The 22,873-nt window shown below is 40.2% G+C and overlaps 1 long non-coding RNA gene across 2 annotated transcripts in view; it reads right to left on the bottom strand.

The window, feature by feature from the left end:
* Window positions 1–22,873, bottom strand: part of LOC113628013 (uncharacterized) — a 65,211-nt gene that overhangs the window by 27,343 nt on the left and 14,995 nt on the right. The window contains exons 3-7 of one of the 2 annotated variants that reach the window (XR_003435851.1): window positions 22,505–22,712; window positions 21,935–22,021; window positions 19,717–20,414; window positions 18,517–18,683; window positions 17,020–17,137 (exon numbers count right to left, since the gene is read on the bottom strand). This is a non-coding gene — a long non-coding RNA (uncharacterized LOC113628013). The remainder of the gene's footprint in view (window positions 1–17,019; window positions 17,138–18,516; window positions 18,684–19,716; window positions 20,415–21,934; window positions 22,022–22,504; window positions 22,713–22,873) is intronic. The other variant, XR_003435852.1, reaches the window with a different exon arrangement.

Here is a 22,873-nt window from a genome sequence, read left to right as displayed (position 1 = left end):
AAATCAAAGAGGAAAACAAAGAATACCTAGAAACAAATGACAATGAAAACACAACGATTCAAAACCTATGGGATGCAGCAAAAGCACTTCTAGGAGGAAAGCTTATAGCAATACAATCCTACCTCAAGAAACAAGAAAAATCTCAAATAAGCAATCTAACCTTACACCTAAAGGAACTAGAGAAAGATGAACAAACAAAACCCAAAGTTAGCAGAAGGAAAGAAATCGTAAAGATCAGAGCAGAAATAAATGAAACACAAGCAAGACAAACAATAGCAAAGATCAATAAAACTAAAAGCTGGTTCTTTCAGAAGATAAACAAGATTGATCACCCTTTAGCCAGACTCATGAAGAAAAAGCAGGAGAGGACTCAAATCAATAAAATTAGAAAGGAAAAAGGAGAAGTTACAATGGACACCGCAGAAATACAAAGCATCCTAAGAGACTACTACAAGCAACTCTATGCCAATAAAATGGACAACCTGGAAGAAACTGACAAATTCTTAGAAAGGTATAACCTTCCAAAACTGAACCAGGAAGAAATAGAAAATATAAACAGACCAATCACAAGCACTGAAATTGAAACTGTGATTAAACATCTTCCAACAAACCAAAGTCCAAGACCAAATGGCTTCACAGGTGAATTCTCTCAAACATTTAGAGAAGAGCTAACACCCATCCTTCTCAAACTCTTCCAAAAATTTGCAGAGGAAGGAATACTCCCACACTCATTCTATGATGCCAACATCACCCTGGTACCAAAACCAGACGAAAATGTCACAAAAAAAGAAAACTACAGGCCAATATCACTGATGAACACTGATGCAAAAATCCTCAACAAAATACTAGCAAACACAATCCAAGAACACCTTAAAAGGATAATACACCGTGATAAAGTGGGATTTATCCCAGGGATGCAAGGATTCTTCAATATATGCAAATCAATCACTGTGATACACCGTATTAACAAATTGAAGAACAAAAACCATATGATCATCTCAATAGATGCAGAAAAAGCTTTTGACAAAAATCAACACCCATTTATGATAAAAACTCTCCAGAAACTGGCCAAAGAGGGAACCTACCTCAACATAATAAAGGCCATATATGAAAAACGCACAGCAAACATCATTCTCAATGGTGAAAAACTGAAAGCATTTCCTCTAAGATCAGGAACAAGACAAGGATGTCCACCCTTGCCACTATTATTCAACATAGTTTTGGAAATCCTAGCCACGGAAATCAGAGAAGAAAAAGAAATAAAAGGAATGCAAATTGGAAAAGAAGAAGTAAAACTGTCACTGTTTGCAGATGACATGATACTATACATAGAGAATCCTAAAGATGCCACCAGAAAACTACTAAAGCTAATCAATGAATGTGGTAAATCTGCAGGATACAAAACTAATGTACAGAAAACTCTTGCATTCCTATACACTAACAACGAAAGACCAGTAAGAGAATTTGAGGAAACAATCCCACTCACCACTGAAACAAAAAGAATAAAATACCTAGGAATAAACCTACCTAAGGAGGTAAATGACATGTGCTCAGAAAACTACAAGACATTGATGAAAGAAAACAAAGATGACACAAACAGATGGAGAGATATACCATGTTCTTGGATTGGAAGACTCAATATTTTGAAAATGACTATATTACCCAAAACAATCTACAGATTCAATGCAATCCCTATCAAATTACCAATGGCTTTTTTTTTTTTTTTTTTTACAGAACTAGAACAAAAAGTCTTAAAATTTGTGTGGAGGCACAAAAGTCCCCAAAGAGCCAAAGCAATCTTGAGGGAATAAATGGAGCTGGAGGAATCAGACTCCTTGACTTCAGACTATACTACAAAGCTACAGTAATCAAGACAATATGGTACTGGCACAAAAGCAAAAATATAGATCAATGGAACAGGATAGAAAGCCCAGAGATAAGCCCATGCACCTATGGTCAACTAATCTACGACAAAGGAGTCAAGGATATACAATGGAGAAAAGACAGCCTCTTCAACAAGTGATGCTGGGAAAGCTGGACACCTAAATGTAAAAGAATGAAATTAGAACACTCCATAACACCATACACAAAAATAAACTCAAAATGGATTTAAAGACCTAAATGTAAGACCGGACACTATAAAACTCAGAGGAAAACATAGGAAGAACACTCTTTGACATAAATCACAGCAAGATCTTTCTTGGCCCGCCTCCTAGAGTAATGGGAATAAAAACAACATAAACAAATGGGACCTAATGAATCTCAAAAGCTTTTACACAGCAAAGGAAACTACAAACAAGACAAAAAGACAGTCCTCAGAATGGGAGAAAATATTTGCAAATGAATCAACAGACAAAAGATTGATCTCCAAAATATATAAACAGCTCACACAGCTCAATATTAAAAAAACAAACAACCCAATCGAAAAATGGGCAGAAGAGCTAAACAGGCATTTCTCCAAAGAAGACATACAGATGACCAAGAGGCACATGAAAAGCTGTTCAACATCACTAATTATTAGAGAAATGCAAATCAAAACTACAATGAGGTACCATCTCACACCAGTTAGAATGGGTATCATCAGACAATCTACAAACAAGAAATGCTGGAGAGGGTGTGGTGAAAAGGGAACCCTCCTGCACTGTTGGTGGAATGTAAATTGATACAGCCACTATGGAGAACAGTATGGAGGTTCCTTAAAAAACTAAAAACAGAATTACCATATGACCCAGCAATCCCACTACTGGGCATATACCCAGAGAAAACCATAATTCAAAAAGACACATGCACCCCAATATTCACCGCAGCACTATTTACAATAGCCAGGTCATGGAAACAACCTAAATGCCCATCGACAGACAAATGAATAAAGAAGATGTGGAACATATATACAATGGAATATTACTCAGCCGTAAAAAGGAACGAAATTGGGTCATTTGTAGACACGTGGATGCATCTAGAGAGTGTCATACAGAGTGAAGGAAGTCAGAAGGAGAAAAACAAATATCGTATATTAACGCATATAGGTGGAATATAGAAAAATGTTACAGATGAACCAATTTGCAAGGCAGAAACAGAGATACAGATGTAGAGACCAAACGTATGGACACCAAGGGGGGACAGCGGGGGAGTGGGGGTGGGATGAACTGGGAGATTTGGATTGACATATATACACTAATTAGTATAAAATAGATAACTAATGACCTGCTGTATAAAAAAAATAAAATAAAACTAAAAAAAAAAAAAAGACCTCTGGGATAACATCAAACATACTAAGATTCACATTATAGGGGGTCCCAAAATGATAAGAGAGAGAGAAAGGGCCCATGAAAATATTTGAAGAGAGATTAGCTGAAAACTTCCTTAATGTGTGAAAGGAAAAAGTAGTCCAAGTCCAGGAAATGCAGAGTCCCATACAGGATTAACCCAAGGAGGAACATGGCGAGACACATAGTAATGAAGTTAAAAAAAAAAAAAATCAAATAAAAAGAATATATTAGAAGCAATGAGGGAAAAGCAACAAATAACATAAAAGGGAACACCCATAACGCTATCAGCTGATTTTTCAGCAGAAACTCTGCAGGCCAGAAGTGAGTGGCATGATATATTTAAAATGATGAAAGAGAAAAACCTACAACCAAGAATACTGTGCAGCAAGGCTCTCATTCAGATTTGACAGAGAAATCAAAAGCTTTACAGACAAGTGACAGCTAAAAGAATTCAGAAAGACCAAACCATATTTACAACAAATGTTAAAGGCATTTCTCTAGGTGGAAAAAAAAGGCCACTACTGGTAGCAAGGAAATTACAAAATGGGAAGGCTCATTGGTAAAGGCAAAGATACAGTAAAGGTAGGAAATCATCCACACGCAATCTAGTAGGGAGGTTAAAAGACAAAAGTAACAAGATCATCTATGTAAAAAATAAGTTAAGGGACACACAAAACAATTAGATGTAAAATATGATATCGAAAACAGTGATTGTGAGAGAAGGTGAGTACGAATGCACAATATTTAAAATGTATTTGCAAATTAAGAGATCAGCCACTTAAGACAATCATGTATATATAGAGAATACTATATCAAATCCTCATGGTAACCGCAAACCAAAAATTTATAATAGATGTACAGACACACGTGAAAAAAGGAATCCAAACACAGCGCTGAAGGACATCTTCAAATCACAAGATAACAAAAGAGGAAAGGGGAAAAAAAACCCTACAAAAACAAATCCAAAACAATTAACAAAATGGCAATAAGAACATACATATTGATAATTACCTTAAATGTAAACAGATTAATTGCTCCAACCAAAAGACAAAGACTGGCTAGATGGATACAAAAACAGGAAGCATATATACACTTTCTAAAAGAGACCCACTTCAGATAGAGAGACATATACAGACTGAAAGTGACAGGTTGGAAAAAGGTATTCCACGCAAATGGAAATCAAAAGAAAGCTAGAGTAGCAATACTTATATCAGAAAAAATAGACTTTAAAATAAAGACTGTTACAAGAGACAAAGAAGGACACTACATAATAATCAAGGGATCAAAACAAGAAAAAGATATAAGAATTGTAAATATATGTACCCAACACAGAAGCAACTCAATATAGAAGGCAAATGTTAACAGATATAAAAGAAGAAATTGACAGTAACACAATATTGGGGGATTATAACAACCAACTTATATCAACAGACAGATCGCCAAGACAGAAAATCAATGAGGAAACACAGGCCTTAGATGACACATTAGACCAGATGGACTTAGATAATATTTATAGAGCATTCTGTCTGAAAGCAGCAGAATGCACATTCTTTTCAAGTGCAACATTCTCCAGGATAGATCACGTGCTAGGACACAAAGAAAGCCTTAGCAAATTTAAGAAAACTGAAATCACATCAAGCACCATTTCCAACCACAACACTATGAGATTAGAAATCAACAACCAGAAAAAAAACTGTAGGGGAGATTGGTTCAAGATGGTAGAGTAGAAGGACATGCTCTCACTCCCTCTTTCGACAACACTGGAATCACAACTAACTGCTGAACATTCATCGACAGGAAGACACTGGAACTCACCAAAAAAGATACCCCACATGCAAAGACAAGGAGAAGTTGCAATGAGATGGTAGGAGGGGAGCTATCGCAATAACATGAAACCCCATAACTGCTGGTTGGGTGACTCACAAACTAGAGAATACTTATACCACAGAAGTCCGCCCACTGAAGTGAAGGTTCGGAGCCACACGTCGGGCTTCCCAGACTGGGGGTCTGGAAAGGGGAGGAGAAATTCCTAGAGAATCAGACTTTGAAGGCTAGCACGATTTGATTGCAGGACTTCGGCAGGACTGACTTAAACAGACTCCACTCCTGGAGGGCACACACAAAGTAGTGTGTGCCTCAGGACCCAGGGGAAGGAGCAGTGACCCCATAGGAGACTGAACCAGACCTATCTGCTAGTGTTGGAGGATCTCCTGCAGAGGCAGGGGTAAGATGTGGCTCACCATGAGGACAAGGACACTGGCAGCAGAAATTCTGGGAAGTACTCTTTGGCGTGAGCCCTCCCAGAGTCTGCCATTAGCTCCACAAAAGAGCCCGGGTAGGCTCCAGTGTTGGGTCGCCTCAGGCCAAACAACCAACAGGGAGGGACCCCAGCCCCACCCATCAGCAGACAAGTGGATTAAAGTTTTACTGATCTCTGCCCACCAGATCAACAGCCAACTCTACCCGCCACCAGTCCCTCCCATCAGGAAACTTGCACAAGCCTCTTAGATAGCCTCATCCACCAGAGGGCAGACAGCAGAAGCAAGAAGAACTATAATCCTGCAGCCTGTGGAACAAAAACCACATTCACAGAAAGACAGACAGGATGAAAAGGCAGAGGGCTATGTACCAGATGAAGGAACAAGATAAAACTCCAGAAAAACAACTAAATGAAATGGAGATAGGCAATTTTCCAGAAAAAGAATTCAGAATAATGATAGTGAAGATGATCCAGGACCTCAGAAAAAGAATGGAGGCAAAGATTGAGAAGAGGCAAGAAATGTTTAACAAAGACCTAGAAGAATTAAAGAACAAACAAACAGAGATGAACAATACAAGAACTGAAATAAAAACTACACTAGAAGGAATCAATAGCAGAATAACTGAAATAAAAACTACACTAGAAGGAATCAATAGCAGAATAATCAATAGCAGAAAAACTACACTAGAAGGAATCAATAGCAGGATAAGTGACCTGGAAACAGAATGGTGGAATTCACTGCTGTGGAACAGAATAAAGAAAAAAGAATGAAAAGAAATGAAGACAGCCTAAGAGACCTCTGGGACAACATTAAATGCAACAACATTTGCATTATAGGGGTCCCAGAAGGAGAAGAGAGAGAGAAAGGACCAGAGAAAATATTTGAAGAGATTATAGTCAAAAACTTCCCTAACATGGGAAAGGAAATAGCCACCCAAGTCCAGGAAGTGCAGAGAGTCCCGTACAGGATAAACCCAAGGAGAAACATTCCGAGACACATGGTAAACAAACTGGCAAAAATTAAAGACAAAGAAAAATTATTGAAACCAGCAAGGGAAAAACGACAAATAACATACAAGAGAACTTCCATAAGGTTAACAGCTAATTTCTTGGCAGAAACTCTACAAGCCAGAAGGGAGTGGCATGTTATACTTAAAGTGATGAAAGGGAAGAACCTACAACCAAGATTACTCTACCCAGGAAGGATCTCATTCAGATTCAACGGAGAAATCAAAAGCTTTTCAGACAAGCAAAAATTAAGAGAATTCAGCACCACCAAACCAGCTGTACAACAAATGCTAAAGGAACTTCTCTAAGTGGGAAACACAAGAAAAGGATCTACAAAAACCCAAAACAATTAAGAAAATGGTAATTGGAACATATATATCGATAACTACCTTAAAAATCAATGGATTAAATGCTCCAACCAAAAGACACAGGCTTGCTGAATGGATACAAAAACAAGACCCATATATATGCCGTCTAAAAGAGACCCATTTCAGACCTAGGGACACATACAGACTGAAAGTGAGGGGATGGAAAAAGATATTCCATGCAAATGGAAATCAATAGAAAGCTGGAGTAGCAATACTCATATCAGACAAAATAGACTTTAAAATAAAGAATGTTACAAGAGACAAGAAAGGACACTATGTAATGATCAATCCAAGAAGAAGATGTAACAATTATAAATATACATGCACCCAACATAGGAGCACCTCAATACATAAGGCAACTGCTAACAGCTCTAAAAGAGGAAATGGACAGTAACATAATAATCGTGGGGGACTTTAACACATCACTTACACCAATGGACAGATCATCCAAACAAAAAATTAATAAGGAAACGTAAGCTTTAAATGACACAATAGACCAGAGAGATTTAATTGATATTTATAGGACATTCCATCCAAAAACAGCATATTACACTTTCTTCTCAAGTGTGCACGGAACATTCTCCAGGATAGATCACATCTTGGGTCACAAATCAAGCCTCAGTAAATTTAAGAAAACTGAAATCATATGAAGCATCTTTTCTGACCACAATGCTATGAGATTAGAAATGAATTACAGGGAAAAAACATAAAAAACACAAACGCATGGCGGCTAAACAATACGTTACTAAATAACCAAGATATCACTGAAGAAATCAAAGAGGAAATCAAAAAATACCTAGAGACAAATGACAATGAAAACACGACAATGCAAAACCTATGGGATGTGGCAAAAGCAGCTCTAAGAGGGAAGTTTATAGCTATACAAGCCTATCTCAAGAAACAAGAAAAATCTCAAATAAACAATCTAACCTTACACCTAAAGGAACTAGAGAAAGAAGAACAAACAAAACCCAAAGTTAGCAGAAGGAAAGAAGTCACAAAGATCAGAGCAGACATAAATGAAACACAAAGAAGAGAAACAATAGCACAGATCAATAAAACTAAAAGCTGGTTCTTTGAGAAGATAAACAAATTGATAAACCATTAGCCAGACTCATCAAGAAAAAGAGAGAGAGGACTCAAATCAACAAAATTAGAAATGAAAAAGGAGAAGTTACAACAGACACCGCAGAAATACAACGCATCCTAAGAGACTACTACAAGCAACTCTATGCCAATAAAATGGACAACCAGGAAGAAATTGAACATATGAACAGACCAATCACAAGTAATGAAATTGAAACTGTGATTAAACATCTTCCAACAAACCAAAGTCCAGGACCAGATGGCTTCACAGGTGAATGCTATCAAACATTTAGAGAGGAGCTAACACCCATCCTTCTTAAACTCTTCCAAAAAATTGCAGAGGAAGGAAAACTCCCAACCTCATTCTATGAGGCCACCATCACCCTGATACCAAAACCAGACAAAGATAGTACAAAAAAAGAAAATTACAGACCCTTTTCACTGATAAATATAGATTCAAAAATCCTCAACAAAATACTAGCAAACACAATCCAACAACACATTAAAAGGATCATACACCACGATCAAGTGGGATTTATCCCAGAGATGCAAGGATTCTTCAATATATGCAAATCAGTCACTGTGATACACCATATTAACAAATTGAAGAATAAAAATCACATGATCATCTCAATAGATGCAAAAAAAGCTTTTGACAAACTTCGACACCCATTTATGATAAAAACTCTCCAGAAAGTGGGCATAGAGGGAACCTACATCGACATAATAAAGGCCATATACGACAAACCCGCAGCAAACATCATTCTCAATGGTGAAAAACTGAAAGCATTTCCTCTAAGATCAGGAACAAGACAAGGATGTCCACTCTCGCCACTACTATTCAACATAGTTTTGGAAATCCTAGCCACGGAAATCAGAGAAGAAAAAGAAATAAAAGGAATACAAATTGGAAAAGAAGAAGTAAAACTGTCACTGTTTGCAGATGACATGATACTACACACAGAGAATCCTAAATATCCCACCAGAAAGCTACTAGAGCTAATCAGTGAATTCGGTAAAGTTGCAGGATACAAAATTAATGCACAGAAATCTCTTGCATTCCTATACACTAATGATGAAAAATCTGAAAGAGAAATTAAGGAAACACTCCCATTTACCACTGCAACAAAAAGAATAAAATACCCAGGAATAAACTACCTAGGGAGACAAAAGACCTATACGCAGAAAAGTATAAGACACTGATGAAAGAAATTACAGATGATACCAACAGATGGAGAGATATACCATGTTCTTGGATTGAGAGAATCAATATTGTGAAAATGACTATAATACCCAAAGCAATCTATAGATTCATTGCAATCCCCATCAAATTACCAATGGCATTTTTTACAGAACTCGAACAAAAAGTCTTAAAATTTGTATGGAGACACAAAAGATCCCGAATAGCCAAAGCAGTCTTGAGGGGAAAAAACGGAGCAGATCAATGGAACAGGATAGAAAGCCCAGAGATAAACCCATGCACCTATGGTCAACTAATTATGACAAAAGAGGCAAGGATATACAATGGAGAAAAGACAGTCTCTTCAATAAGTGGTGCTGGGAAAACTGGACAGCTACATGTAAAAGAATGAAATCAGAACACGCCCTAACATCATACACAAAAATAAACTCCAAATGGATTAGAGAACTAAATGTAAGACCGGACACTATAAAACTCTTAGAGGAAAACATAGGAAGAACACTCTTTGACATAAATCACAGCAAGATCTTTTTTGACCCACCTCCTAGAGTAATGGAAATAAAAACAAAAATACACAAGTGGGACCTAATCAAACTTAAAAGCTTTTGCACAGAAAAGGAAACCATAAACAAGATGAAAAGACAACCCTCAGAATGGGAGAAAGTATTTGCAAATGAATCATCAGACAAAGCATTAATCTCCGAAATATATAAACAGCTCATGCAGCTCAATATTAAAAAAAAATAAACAACCCAATCAAAAAATGGTCAGAAGACCTAAATAGACATTTCTCCTAAGAAGACATACCGATAGCCAAGAAGCACATGAAAAGCTGCTCAACATCAGTAATTATTATAGAAATGCAAATCAAAACTACAATGAGGTATCACCTCACACCAGTTAGAATGGGCATCATCAGAAAATCTACAAACAAGAAATGCTGGAGAGGGTGTGGTGAAAAGGGAACCCTCCTGCACTGTTGGTGGGAATTTAAATTGCTATAGCCACTATGGAGAACAGTATGGAGGTTCCTTAAAGAACTAAAAATAGAATTATCATATCACCCAGCAATTCCACTACTGGGCATATACCCAGAGAAAACCATAATTCAAAAAAACACATGCACCCCAGTGTTCACTGCAGCACTATTTACAATAGCCATGTCATGGAATCAACCTAAATGCCCACTGACAGATGAAAGATGTGGTACATATATACAATGGGATATTACTCAGCCATAAACAGGAACTAAATTGGGTCATTTGTAGAGATGTGGATGCATCTAGAGAGTGTCATACAGAGTGAAGGAAGTCAGAAGGAGGAAAACAAATATTGTATATTAACGCATATATGTGGAACCTAGAAAGTGGTACAGATGAACTGGTTTGCAGAGCAGAAATTGAGACACAGAAGTAGAGAAAAAACATATAGACACCAAGAGGGGAAAGCGGCGGGTGGTGGGGATTGGGGTGTGATGAATTGGGAGATTGGGATTGACATGTATACACTGATGTATATAAAATGGATGACTAATAAGAAAAATAAAACTGTAAATAATACAAACACATGGAGGATAAACAATATGCTACTAAGCAACCGAAGGATCACTAAAGAAATCAGAGGAAATCAAAATATACCTAGAGACAAATGATCCAACAAAAGCACAACAATCCGAAATCTATGGGGCACAGCAAAAGCAGTTTTAAGTGGGAAGTTTATAGCAATACACTCTTACCTCAGGAAACAAGAAAAATCTCAAATGAACAACCTAACCTTACACCTAAAGCAACTAGAGAAAAAAGAACACACAAAACCCAAAGAAAGTAAAGAAATCATAAAGATCAGAGCAGAAATAAGAAAAGATAAACAAAATTGATAAACCTTTAGCCAGAGTCATCAAGAGAAAAAAGGGAGAGGGATCAAATCAGTAAAATTAGAAATGAAAAAGGAGTAGTTACAACAGACACCGTAGAAATACAAAGGTTCATAAGACACTACTACAAGCAACTATGCAACTATATGCCAATAAAATGGACAACCTAGAAGAAATGCACAAATTCTTAGAAGGGTACAATCTCCCAAGAGTGAAACAGGAAGAAATAGAAAATATGAACAGACCAATCACAAGTAATGAAATTGAATCTGTGATTTAAATACTCCCAAGAAAAAGTCCAGGGCCAGATGGCTTCACAGGCAAATTCTTTCAAACATTTAGAGAAGACTTAACACTAATCCTTCAGAACATATTCCAAAAAATTGCAGATGAAGAAACACTCCCAATCTTATTCTATGAGGCCACCCTCAGGCTGATAACAAAACCAGACAAAGATACCACAAAAAAGAAAATTACAGGCCAATATCACTGATGAACACAGATGCAAACACCCTCAACAAAATACTAGCAAACCCAATCCAACAATACATTAAAAGGATCATACACCATGATCAAGTGGGATTTATCCCAGGGATGCAAGGACTTTTCAATACATGCAAATCACTCAATGTGATACACCATACTAACAAACTGAAGAATAAAAACCATATGATCATCTCAATAGATGCAGAAAAAGCTTTTCACAAAATTCAACACCCATTTATGAAAAAAAAAACTCTCCAGAAAGTGGGCATAGAGGGAACCTACCTCAACATAATAAAGGCCATGTACAACAAACCCACAGCTAACCTCATGCTCAACAGTGAAACGTTAAAGCATTCCCTCTAAGATCAGGAACAAGGCAAAGATGTCCATTGTCACCACTTTTATTCAACATAGTCTTGGCAGTCCTAGCCATGGCAATCAGAGAAGAAAAAGAAATAAAAGGAATCCAATCACTGTTTGCAGATGACATGATACTATACAAAGAAAATTCTAAAGACGCTACTAGGAAACTACTAGAGCTCATCAATGATTTCAGTAAAGTTGTAGGATACAAAATTAACACACAGAAATCTGTTGCATTTCTATACACTAACAATAAAAGGTCAGAAAGGGAAATTAAGGAAACAATTTCATTTATCATCACATCAAAAATAATAAAATACTTGGAATAAACCTACCCAAGGAGGTAAAAGAACTGTACTCATAAAACTATAAGACACCGATGAAAGAAATCAAAGATGACACAAACATTTGGAAAGATATACTGTGTTCTTGGATTGGAAGAATCAATATTGTCAAAATGACTGTACTACCCAAGGCAATCTACAGATTCAGTGCAATCCCTATCAAATTACCAATGGCATTTTTCACAGAACTAGAACAAAAAACTTTTTAACTTGTGTGGAGACAAAAGAGACCCTGAATAGCCAAAGAAATCTTGAGAAAGAAAAACAGAGCTAGAGGAATCAGGTGCCCTGACTTCAGACTATACTATAAAGCTACAGTCATCAAAATCATATGGTACTGGCACAAAAATAGACATATGGATCAATGGAACCAGATAGAAAGCTCAGAAATAAACCCACCCACCTTTGGGCAATTAATCTATGACACAGGAGGCAAGACTATACAATGGAGAAAAGACAGTCTGTTCAATAAATAGTGCTGGGAACACTGAACAGCTACATGTTAAAAAATGAAGTTAGAACATTCTTTAACACCATACACAAACATAAAAACCTAAATGTAAGACCAGATACTATAAAACTCTTAGAGGAACACTCTTTGACATAAATCACAGCAATATCTTTTTCAATCCATCTCTTAAGAGTAATGGAAATAAAAACAAAGATAAACAAATGGGACCTAATTAAACTCAAATGTTTTTGCACAGCAAAGGAAACCATAAGCAAAACGAAAATACAACCTCAGAATGGGAGAAAATATTTCCAAACGATGAGACTATAAAGGGATTAATCTCCAAAACTTACGAACAGCTCATGCAGCTCAATATCAAAAAAACAAGCAACCCAGTAAAAAAAAATGGGCAGAAGACCTAAATAGACATTTCTCCAAAGAAGACATACAGATGGCCAAGAGACACATGAAAAGATGCTCAACGTCGCTAATTATTAGAGAAATGCAAATCAAAAGCACAATGAAGTATCACCTCACACCAGTTAGAATGGGCATCATCAGAAAATCTACAAACAACAAATGCTGGAAAGGGTGTGGAGAAAAGGGAACCCTCCTTACACTGTTGGTGGGAATGTAAATTGATACAGCCACTATGGAGAACAGTATGGAAGTTCCTTAAGAAAGAAATAATAGAGCTACCATATGATCCAGCAATCTCACTCCTGGGCATATGTCCAGAGAAAAACATGGTTCAAAAGGATACATGCACCCCAGTGTTCATTGCAGCGCTGTTTACAATAGCCAAGACATGGAAGCAAACTAAATGTCCATTGACAGATGAATGAATAAAGAAGATGTGGTACATATATGCAATGGAATATAATTCAGCCATTAAAAGGAATGAAATAATGTTATTTGCAGCAACATGGATGGACCTGGAAATTCTTATACTAAGTGAAGTAAATCAGACAGAGAAAGACAATTATTATATATTGCTTACATGTGGAATCTAAAAATAATGATACAAATGAACTTATTTACAGAACAGAAACAGACTCACAGACTTAGAAAATGAACTTATGGTTACCAGAGGGGAGAAGGATGGGGTGGGAGGAGGGATAGATTGGGAGATTGGGATTGACATGAACACACTGCTATATTTTAAAAACATAACCAACAAGGACCTACCTACCATACAGCACAGGGAATTCTGTTCAATACTCTGTAATAACCTAAACAGGAACAGAATTTGAAAAAGAATAGATACCTGTATATGTTTAACTGAATCACTTTGCTGTACACCTGAAACTAACACAACATTGTTAATCTACTACACTCCAATGTAAAATAAAAATTTTAAAAAGTAAAATAAAAACAAGGAATTAAAAAAAACAAATATATTGCAACAAATTGGACAACCTATAAGAAATGGACAAGTTTCTAAAACATACAGCCCACCACAACTGAATCAAGAAGAAATAGATATTCTGAACAAATTGATCACTAGAAGTGAAATAGAACCTGTAATTTAAAAAACTCCCTGGAAACAAAAGTCCAGGACTGGATGGCTTCACTGGGGAATTCTGCCAAACATGCAAAAAGAATGTATATCAATCCTTCTCAAACTTTTCCGAAAGACTGAAGAGGAGGGAATACCCCCAAAGTCATTCTACGACGCCACCATCACCCTGATGCCAAAACCCAACAAAGACAATACCAAAATAGAAAATCACTGACCATACCTTTGATGAATATAGATGCAAAAATTCTCAACAAAACATTAGCAAACTGAATCCAACAACACGTAAAAGAGATCATACACTATAATCAAGGTGGATTCATCCCAGGGTCACAAGGATCATTCAACATATGCAAATCAATCAATTTGGTACACCACACCAACAAATGCAACGACAAAACCACACGATCATCTCAATAGAAGCAGAAAAAGCATCTGACAAAATTCAACATCCATTCATGATAAAAAAAAAAAAAAAAACCCTCTTACGAAAGTGGGTATACAGGGAACATATCTCAACGTAATAAAAGCTATTTAGGACAACCTTACAGCCAACATAATACTCAACAGTGAAATGTTTAAAATCTTCCTGCTAAAATCTAGAGCAAGACAAGGAAGCCCACCCTCACCACTTCTACTCAACATAGTATTGGAAGTCCTAGTCACAGCAATCAGGTGAGAGAAAGAAAGAAAACGTATCCAAATTGGAAGGGAAGAGGTAAATTTGTCATTATGCATAGATAATGTGATACTATGTTAGAAAATCCTAAAGATGCCACACAAAAGCTACTAGAACTGAAAATCAGGTTCAGCAATGTAGCAGGATATGAGATTAACATACAGAAATCTGTTGCATTTCTTTATGCTAACAATGAAAGGGAAGGGAAAGTCAAAAACAATCACTTTTAAAATCACATCAAAAAGAATGAAATGCTTAGGAATAAACCTGAAAAAGGAGGTGAAAGACATAGGCTGAGAACTATAAAGCATTGATAAAGACAACAGAGGATGATTTAAAGAAATGGAAAGATATCCCATGCTCTTGCTCCACACAATGGAATACTACTCAGCCATAAAAAAGAATGAAATCACGCCATCTGCAGCAACATGGATGGACGAGAGATGATCATACTAGGTGAAGTAAGTCAGAGACAAATTCCATATAATATCACTTATATGTAGAATCTAAAGTATGATACAAATGAACTTATTTACAAAGCCAAAACAGACTCATAGACATAAAAAACTAACTTATGGTTACCAAAGGGGAAAAGGGTTGGGGAGGGATAAATTAGGGGTTTGGGATTAGCAGGTATAAACTACTATAAATAAAATAGATAAACAACAAGTCCTATTGTATAGCACGGGGAACTATATTCAATATATTGTTATAATCTACAATGGAAAAGAATAGGAAGAAAAATATATATATATATATAAATGCATAACTGAATCACTTTGCTGTACACCGGACACTAACATAACATTGTAAATCAACTATACTTCAGTTAAAAACACAAAACCAAATAACTACCAACAAGTCCCTCTTCACAGCACCAGATCAGTGTTTTCCATCGTCTGAATGCAACTTCAAACTACACAAGTAAACTCAGATTTGTGACACCCAATCATTTCAGAGAAAATAATTTTTCTTTTCTGCAAGCCAGTGTTGTGTAAGTTTTGGTATACTGTAAATCATCATGTTCATGTCCTATAGCAACCAGAGATTTCATAACCACTTGCAACCCTAAAACAGGCGTTTGTTGTTGCCGTTTTTAGCTTTCTGTGAATGGAATTCCCCATTAACACTTATCCTTTTTGGATTTTTTTTTTTTTACTTTTAGCTTTTATGTACATTTTTAAGACTATAGTACCTACAAATATATGAGTGTGATTTATTGCTGTTTTCAGTAGATGGTAATTGAGGTGATGTTAGATGTGGTTTTTTCCTCCTGTTCTATGGGGAAAAGTTTGATGAAGGACCTATGAACATGGGCAGATTGTATGGCTATTTTATCACGTATAAGAGAGCTGACCTTCAGACCAAGTCCCCCATTAGTCACTCTGCCACCTGGGCCAGTGGAAGGAAACGTGGACACTGGAGCCAACAGACTTGGATTTGAATCCTGACTACACAGCTACTGCTGAGTGATCTGTGTCACCAACAAAGCCTGTGAGTCGTAAGTGTCCTTGTCTATAGAACCAGGTATAATACTATTCTGTAGGATTTAAGATTTAATATGGTATTGCATGTGAAGAACAGGTTACCTGGAACCACTCTTACAAATATTGGCCTTTGCTTCCCCTTTTGCTTATTTGTTCCATAAAGCTGGGCTGTTCAAACCTCCACATTATTTATTCTGCTAGCCAAAAGTTAGAATCACAAACTGCACTTAAACATACGAATATTGCATTTCTAAAAAACAAATGTCTAATTCCAGCTGGTGTCAAACTCAACAGAACATTTGTCCTACATTTTCCCCAGCACCAAAGTTTGTTTCAATACCATCCGCAGCACACGGATATCCCAGGAACCTAAAGAATCCATCCAGAAGCCAATTCCTTTTGTCCCAAACCAAGGAGATGCAAAAGCAGCTAGAGAAGGAGCTTGAAAGCAGAGGAAAACGTCTTGTCCATGGCACGTGATTACCTTTAACAACCAGCTCCTGTTTCAAATTCAGCCTCCTGTGCCCTCAGCTGTAGCTCCCAAATACCAACACACTGGGCGTTAGGATTTCAATAGCAATTTTGTGGAGGCCGCAAACATTTAGTTCACAAAATCTGCACTTACCTGGATCCCCCTGTCTTGCTGTCATCATCACAGCACCTTCAAGACCCTCACTGGAGACTAGGGCTGGGAGGCCAAGTATGGTCCAGGGCACATCTCTCATACTCCAGGAGCTTACAGCCTAGTGGAGAGAAGATTGGGTACTTATTAAATACTTACTAATATCAACAGCTCCCGTTTATTGAGAACTTACTATATGGCACCCTTAGGCACTGCTTTAAATGCAAACCCTGCACCAACTCACTTAATCCCCATGACAACTCTGAGATGATCCCCGGCATTTTACAAATGAGGAAACTGAGTGAGGCACCGAGGGATTAAGAAGCTTACACAGACCTAATCAAATTTATAAGCTTTTGCACAGCAAAGGAAACCATAAATAAAACAAAAAAACAAGCTGTGGAATGGAAGAAAGTATTTGCAAACAATGCAAATGACAAGGGCTTAATTTCCAAAAAATACAAACAGCTCACACAACTCAATAACAAAAAAACAACCCAATCAAAAAATGAGCAGGGGCTTCCCTGGTGGCGCAGTGGTTGGGAGTCCGCCTGCCGATGCAGGGAACACGGGTTCGTGCCCCGGTCCGGGAGAATACCACGTGACACAGAGCGGCTGGGCCCATAAGCCATGGCCGCTGAGCCTGCGCGTCCGGAGCCTGTGCTCCGCAACGGGAGAGGCCGCAACAGCGAGAGGCCCGCGTATTGCAAAAAAAAAAAAAAGAGCAGAAGACCTAAATAGACTTTTCTCTAAAAAAGACACATAGATGGCCAATAGGTACATGGAAAAGGTGTTCAACATCGTTAATTATTAGAGAAAGGCAAATCACAACTACAAAGATGTATCATCTGACACTAGTCAGAATGTCCATCATCAAAAAGTCTACAAATAATAAATGCTGGATGGGTGTGGAGAAGAAGGAACCCTCCTACACTGTTGTTGGGAATGTAAATTTGTGCAGCCACTATGGAGAACAGAATGGAGTTTCCTTAATAAACTAAGAATACAGTTACCATATGATATAGCAATCCCACTCTTGGGCATATATCCGGAGAAAACTCTAATTTGAAAAGATACATACACCCCAATGCTCATAACTGCACTATTTACAATATTCAAGACATGGAAGCAACCTAAATGTCCATCAACTGAAGAATGGATAAAGATGTGGTATATACACAACAGAATACTACTCAGCCTTAAAAAAGAATGAAATAATGTCATTTTCAGCAACATGCATGGACCTAGAGATTATCATACTAAGTGAAGTAAGTCAGACAGAGAAAGACAGTAATTCCATGTTATCACATAAATGTGGAATCTAAAATATGATACAAATGAACTCATTTACAAAACAGAAACAGACTCACAGACATAGAGAACAAACTTATGGTTACCAAAGGGAAAGGGGGGATAAATTAGGAGTTTGGGATTAACGTTAAAAAAAAAAAGAAGCTTGCACAGTCACAGACTTTGAAAATGATAAAGCGGGATTCAAACCTTGCTCCGTCTGTGGTCTTCTTACAACACTAAAGAGCATGGAAGTTCAGAGGTCGACCTCTTGGCTTCAGAGCCTGCCTCCACGGGTTGCTGAGAACGTTCCGCCATCACTCTGAGCCTGGACTTCTTCATCGTTAAATGGGCATGATTGCCACCACGTGGAATTGCTGCAGGAATTAAAGGCTACAGGTGAATGTGCTTGGTGAGTATCAACGTCCTCAGTGAGGACTGCAGACCACGGGGCCTTCTTTCTGCCCCCGAGGTAAGCGCTTTGGGAGTTCTAAGAGCAGAAGTACACACTTGGTTGAGGTGATGGCAGGGAAGCCTGGGGTGGTGGGAGGGGGCTTCTGCAGGTGGCGGAGCAGGATGTTTCGCAGGAAGGGAAGTCAGGGAGATCCTCTCCAGCAGAAGAGCTCCCGGGGAGGGGAGGAACGGTGGGAGCAGGGAGCGCCCCGTGGCTGTGGCTCTGCCCAGTGTCAGTGCCCCACGGGGGCGCAGCTCAGCGGGAGAGGCTGGGTTCGGTGGGCCCACACCTGTTGGGCATCTGCGCTAGGGTGATCTGGGTGAGGCTGGGCAGCAACTGGCTCTGGACGGAGGGCAAAGCCCAGGCCCGTGTTCCCTGCAGCCCAGGCCCGTGTTCCCTGCAGCCCAGGAGCCAGGAGCTCATTAAAGAGGAGAGAAGGAGCAATTACCTGCAAACTTCAGAAGGCCAAAGACCAGAAGGAGCGGGGCCGGGGGAGGGTGGCTCTCTACCTGGGGCCCCGGCAGCGGCAGCGTGCCGGGACGCAGAGGGGATGAAAGGAAGATGGAGACAGCTTCCGGGGTCAGGACGGGGTCAGTCAATGAACCAGGTGGCCCGGAAAGCTGGGGAGAGTGGCTTAGGCTTGATATGACCTGTAATGGGGAGCTCTGGGGAATCTGGAGCAAGGGAGGGGCAGGCTTCAAAGGGAGGAAGGGGCTGCTGGTAACTGGATGGGCGGGGCTTGAGCGGGAGGGAAGGAAACCCCAGGGCGGTGCTGTCAGATAGAAATATTAGAAATATAACGCCAAGCCCCTGTGTAATTTACAATTGTCTGATAGCCCATTAGAAATAGCAAAAGAGGTGAAATTAATTCTGATTATATATTTAACCCAATATACCAGAAAGATTTATCATTTCTACGTGAAATCAATGTAAACATCATTATTGAGATAACTCACATTTCTCTGGTGTTAAGTCTTCGAGGTCGGGAGTGTATCTCAGCCAGGACACAGGGATTCAGACTAGCCGCGTTCCTGGGGTCACAGGTGGCTCGTGGCTGCAGCATGGGACAGCGTGGGTCTGGACCAAGGAAAAGTTGGGGTGAAGTGGACGGCAGAAGTGGCCCTTCCCAGGTTTCCGTCCTGTGCGCTTTTTAGCACTGCCACCCGCTGGAGGACTGTGCTGTCCTTTGACCATGAGCTGTGAGCAAGGAAGTGCCCCTGGCCAGCCTCTTCTCTGCTCTGCAGAGCCCTGGGTGTCTGGTCTCCACTGCATACCCCGAGTTCAACGTTAGCCCTGGATTTCTCAGGGATAGTCCAAGAGAAGAGTTGTTTTGAGAAAGTTAACTTCCCTGAAGCGCTCCCATCTTCTGAGGGCGGGGGTGGGCTGAGGAAGCGGGTTTTAAGTCCCTGGTAGCTGCTCAAAGCCCGTTAACGCGGCAGGTGGCGGAGATTTGACTTGGGAGCTACAGCTGAGGGCAGGGGAGGCTAATTTACCAATAAAACGAGCTAGTTGTTACAGGTTACCAGGTGCCATGGATAAGAGGTTTCCCTCTGCTTCCAAGCTCCTCCTCTCAGCCGCTCTGGCATCTCCTTGATTTGGGAGAAAAGGAATTGGCTTCCAGGCGAGTCTTTTACGTTCCTGGGATATTGGTGTGCTGTGGAGGGTATGAAACAAACTTTTGGTGCTGGGCAACTCTGGGTTTGAGTTTCAGCATTATGACCCCGAGAGAGCTGGGTCAACTTCCTGCCCCACAGTGTCCTTATCTGCGACGTGGGAACAGGAGTACATACGATTGGAGGGTTTATTCAAAGGATAAAACAGGAGAGAAAGTGCGTGAAGCTCTTCACCTGGGACGTGAGGGCTCCACAGATGGGAAATGATTTACGGGTCCCAATTACCGTCATGACCATCGCTATTCATGGAGCGGGGCCTGGGCTGAGTTTGTGGTTTGGGTCGGGAGAAGCAACAGGAGAAGGATATGGGGGGATGAGGAGGGGTGCACGGAGGGATGTCTCCTTACACAGCCAGTCTGAAAGGGGGTCTCTGAGGGATGAAGGTGGAGCCAGAGGCCTCCAGATGGATAGGGCCTGAGTGCGGGAGGCCTGGGCGCTCGTCCGGGGCTGGCAGGCGAGCAGCACTCCAGCCACAGCTCTGAACTCTGTCTGGGGGTCATGTTCTTCCCCACAGGTTTCCAGCTCCACCTCCCACATCCAGAGTTACCCAAACATTTTCCAAACCAGCCTGACCCCTTTCTAATGTATTCCAGATGCACTTGGAGAAATGGGGAAAATGCAGAGCCAAGGGGGAAGTTGCACGTTTAGAGCACCAGGTTGGGCCCAAAGATGCTGCCCAGTGGGTACCCGGCGCCAGGGGACGTGTTGCCTCCGTTCTTCCTCCTCCCGTGTCTCCCCCAGAAGACTTCCACAGCCCCTTCCCAGAGGCCCCACGCGGAGCTGCCCTTGGCGAGGCGGGGTTTGTCTCAGGCATGCACATTGACCCTCAGACCCATCAGTAGGGCTTGGGGTCACTCATTTTCTGAATATTTATTGAGCACCTACTATGATTTGCTTTGTACTTTTTTTTAATTGAGATAAAATTGACATGTTACCTTGTATTCGTTTCAGGGTACTCTATTGATGATTAATGATTTATAAAAACAGTTTTGATCTCACAAACTCCCTGAAAGGATCTAAAGGACCTCCCAGGGGTCCAGGGATCACACCTTGGGAACAATGTCTTTAAAGGAAAAGTACATATGTTGATGAGAGCTTCAAACAAGGCAACATGACCCAGCTAGGGGACAAGAGAGTAGATTGAAAAGGAGGCCATGGGCAAAGCATGTACAAAGGCCCAGTGGTGAGGGACAGCATGATACCCTAGAGGGATCGAAGGAACTACAAATTCTCTGTCTGGGGTATACCGGGGGCAGCTGCAAGTCACCCCACCCCTCAAATTCCTGTCCCTAAAAATGTATCGAGATGCTGTGACATGCCGAGTACAGAGCTCATCTCTTCCCTCTTGGAGCTGACAGTCTGGGAGGGGGACAGGAGATGCTTATCCCCATCCAGCATTACTGTGATATGTGCAGAGATTGGGGTGCTGGCTCTGATACGTGTGTGTGCAGGAGGGGCACAAATGTCAGATTTGGAAAGTCAAGGTGGCAGGGAGGCTTACGTTCAGTCTTGAAGGGTGAGTAGGGGTGACCTAGGTGCAGGGGATGGTGTGTCTGTACCAAGCTGAAGGACAGCAGGGCTCAAAGTTCTGGAAGCAAGAGACAGCATGGGCTTTGGTGGGAATGGGAAGGGTGCACCGTGGAGGGGTGGGGAGACTGGGAAGGGCGATGGCCATTCAGTGCAGTGTGCAGACCAGACCAGTCGACTCTGAGCTCTAAACCCACTGCGGTTTGTTGTTAAGATCACAGGCTAAATTCTAAGCCATGACTCCGTATTTTATCTCTTTGGACCGGGTTATAGAGGCTATACTGGTTGGAGTTTAGGAACACAGATTCTGGAGTCTGTCTGCCTGGGCTCAGATCCTAGGTCTGCTATAAACTACCTGTGTCACCTTGGATCAGTCACTCAACCTCTCTGTGACTCAGCTCCTCCGCCCTATAATAGGAATAATGCTAGTACCTACCACATATGATTACTGTAGGGGATCAGTGGTTATATGGACAGTTATAGGACTTAAGTATCATTCTTGACAAATTCCTCACCCCCAGGAGGGATACTCATGCCGACTTACCCACTTCAGGTGATGCTGTGGAAAGCATAGCATCTTAGCATTGGCAGCAGCCCTGGGGGTTTATCTGGTTCAAGTCCCATGTGGTTCAGGTGATCTCCAGTGTCCCTGTCCATCTGCCCATCCCGGACAAGTGGCTGTTTGGGCTGTGCTCGTGCATGCCCTGTGATGGAGTTGAGAGAACAGGTACTCAAGTGGATGCCTTTCATTCCTGGGAAGGAATCCAGAAGGAGAAATGGAGTCAGAAAAGTGCAAACCTAACATCTATACCCCTTTCTTCCACTTTAGGGAAAGTGATGCGAGTGTGTTTCAACCAAAAAAGAGAAAACCTTCCTCTAGATCTCTGTCAGTTCTCTAAACCTTCCTCTAGAT

Source organism: Aethalodelphis obliquidens, unplaced genomic scaffold, assembly GCF_003676395.1.
Source record: "Aethalodelphis obliquidens isolate GAN/ISIS:26980383/991018 unplaced genomic scaffold, ASM367639v1 scaffold22, whole genome shotgun sequence".
NCBI lineage: Eukaryota > Metazoa > Chordata > Mammalia > Artiodactyla > Delphinidae > Aethalodelphis > Aethalodelphis obliquidens.
Note: the sequence above shows the minus strand (reverse complement) of the source record. Positions and strands in the feature narration are given on the sequence as shown.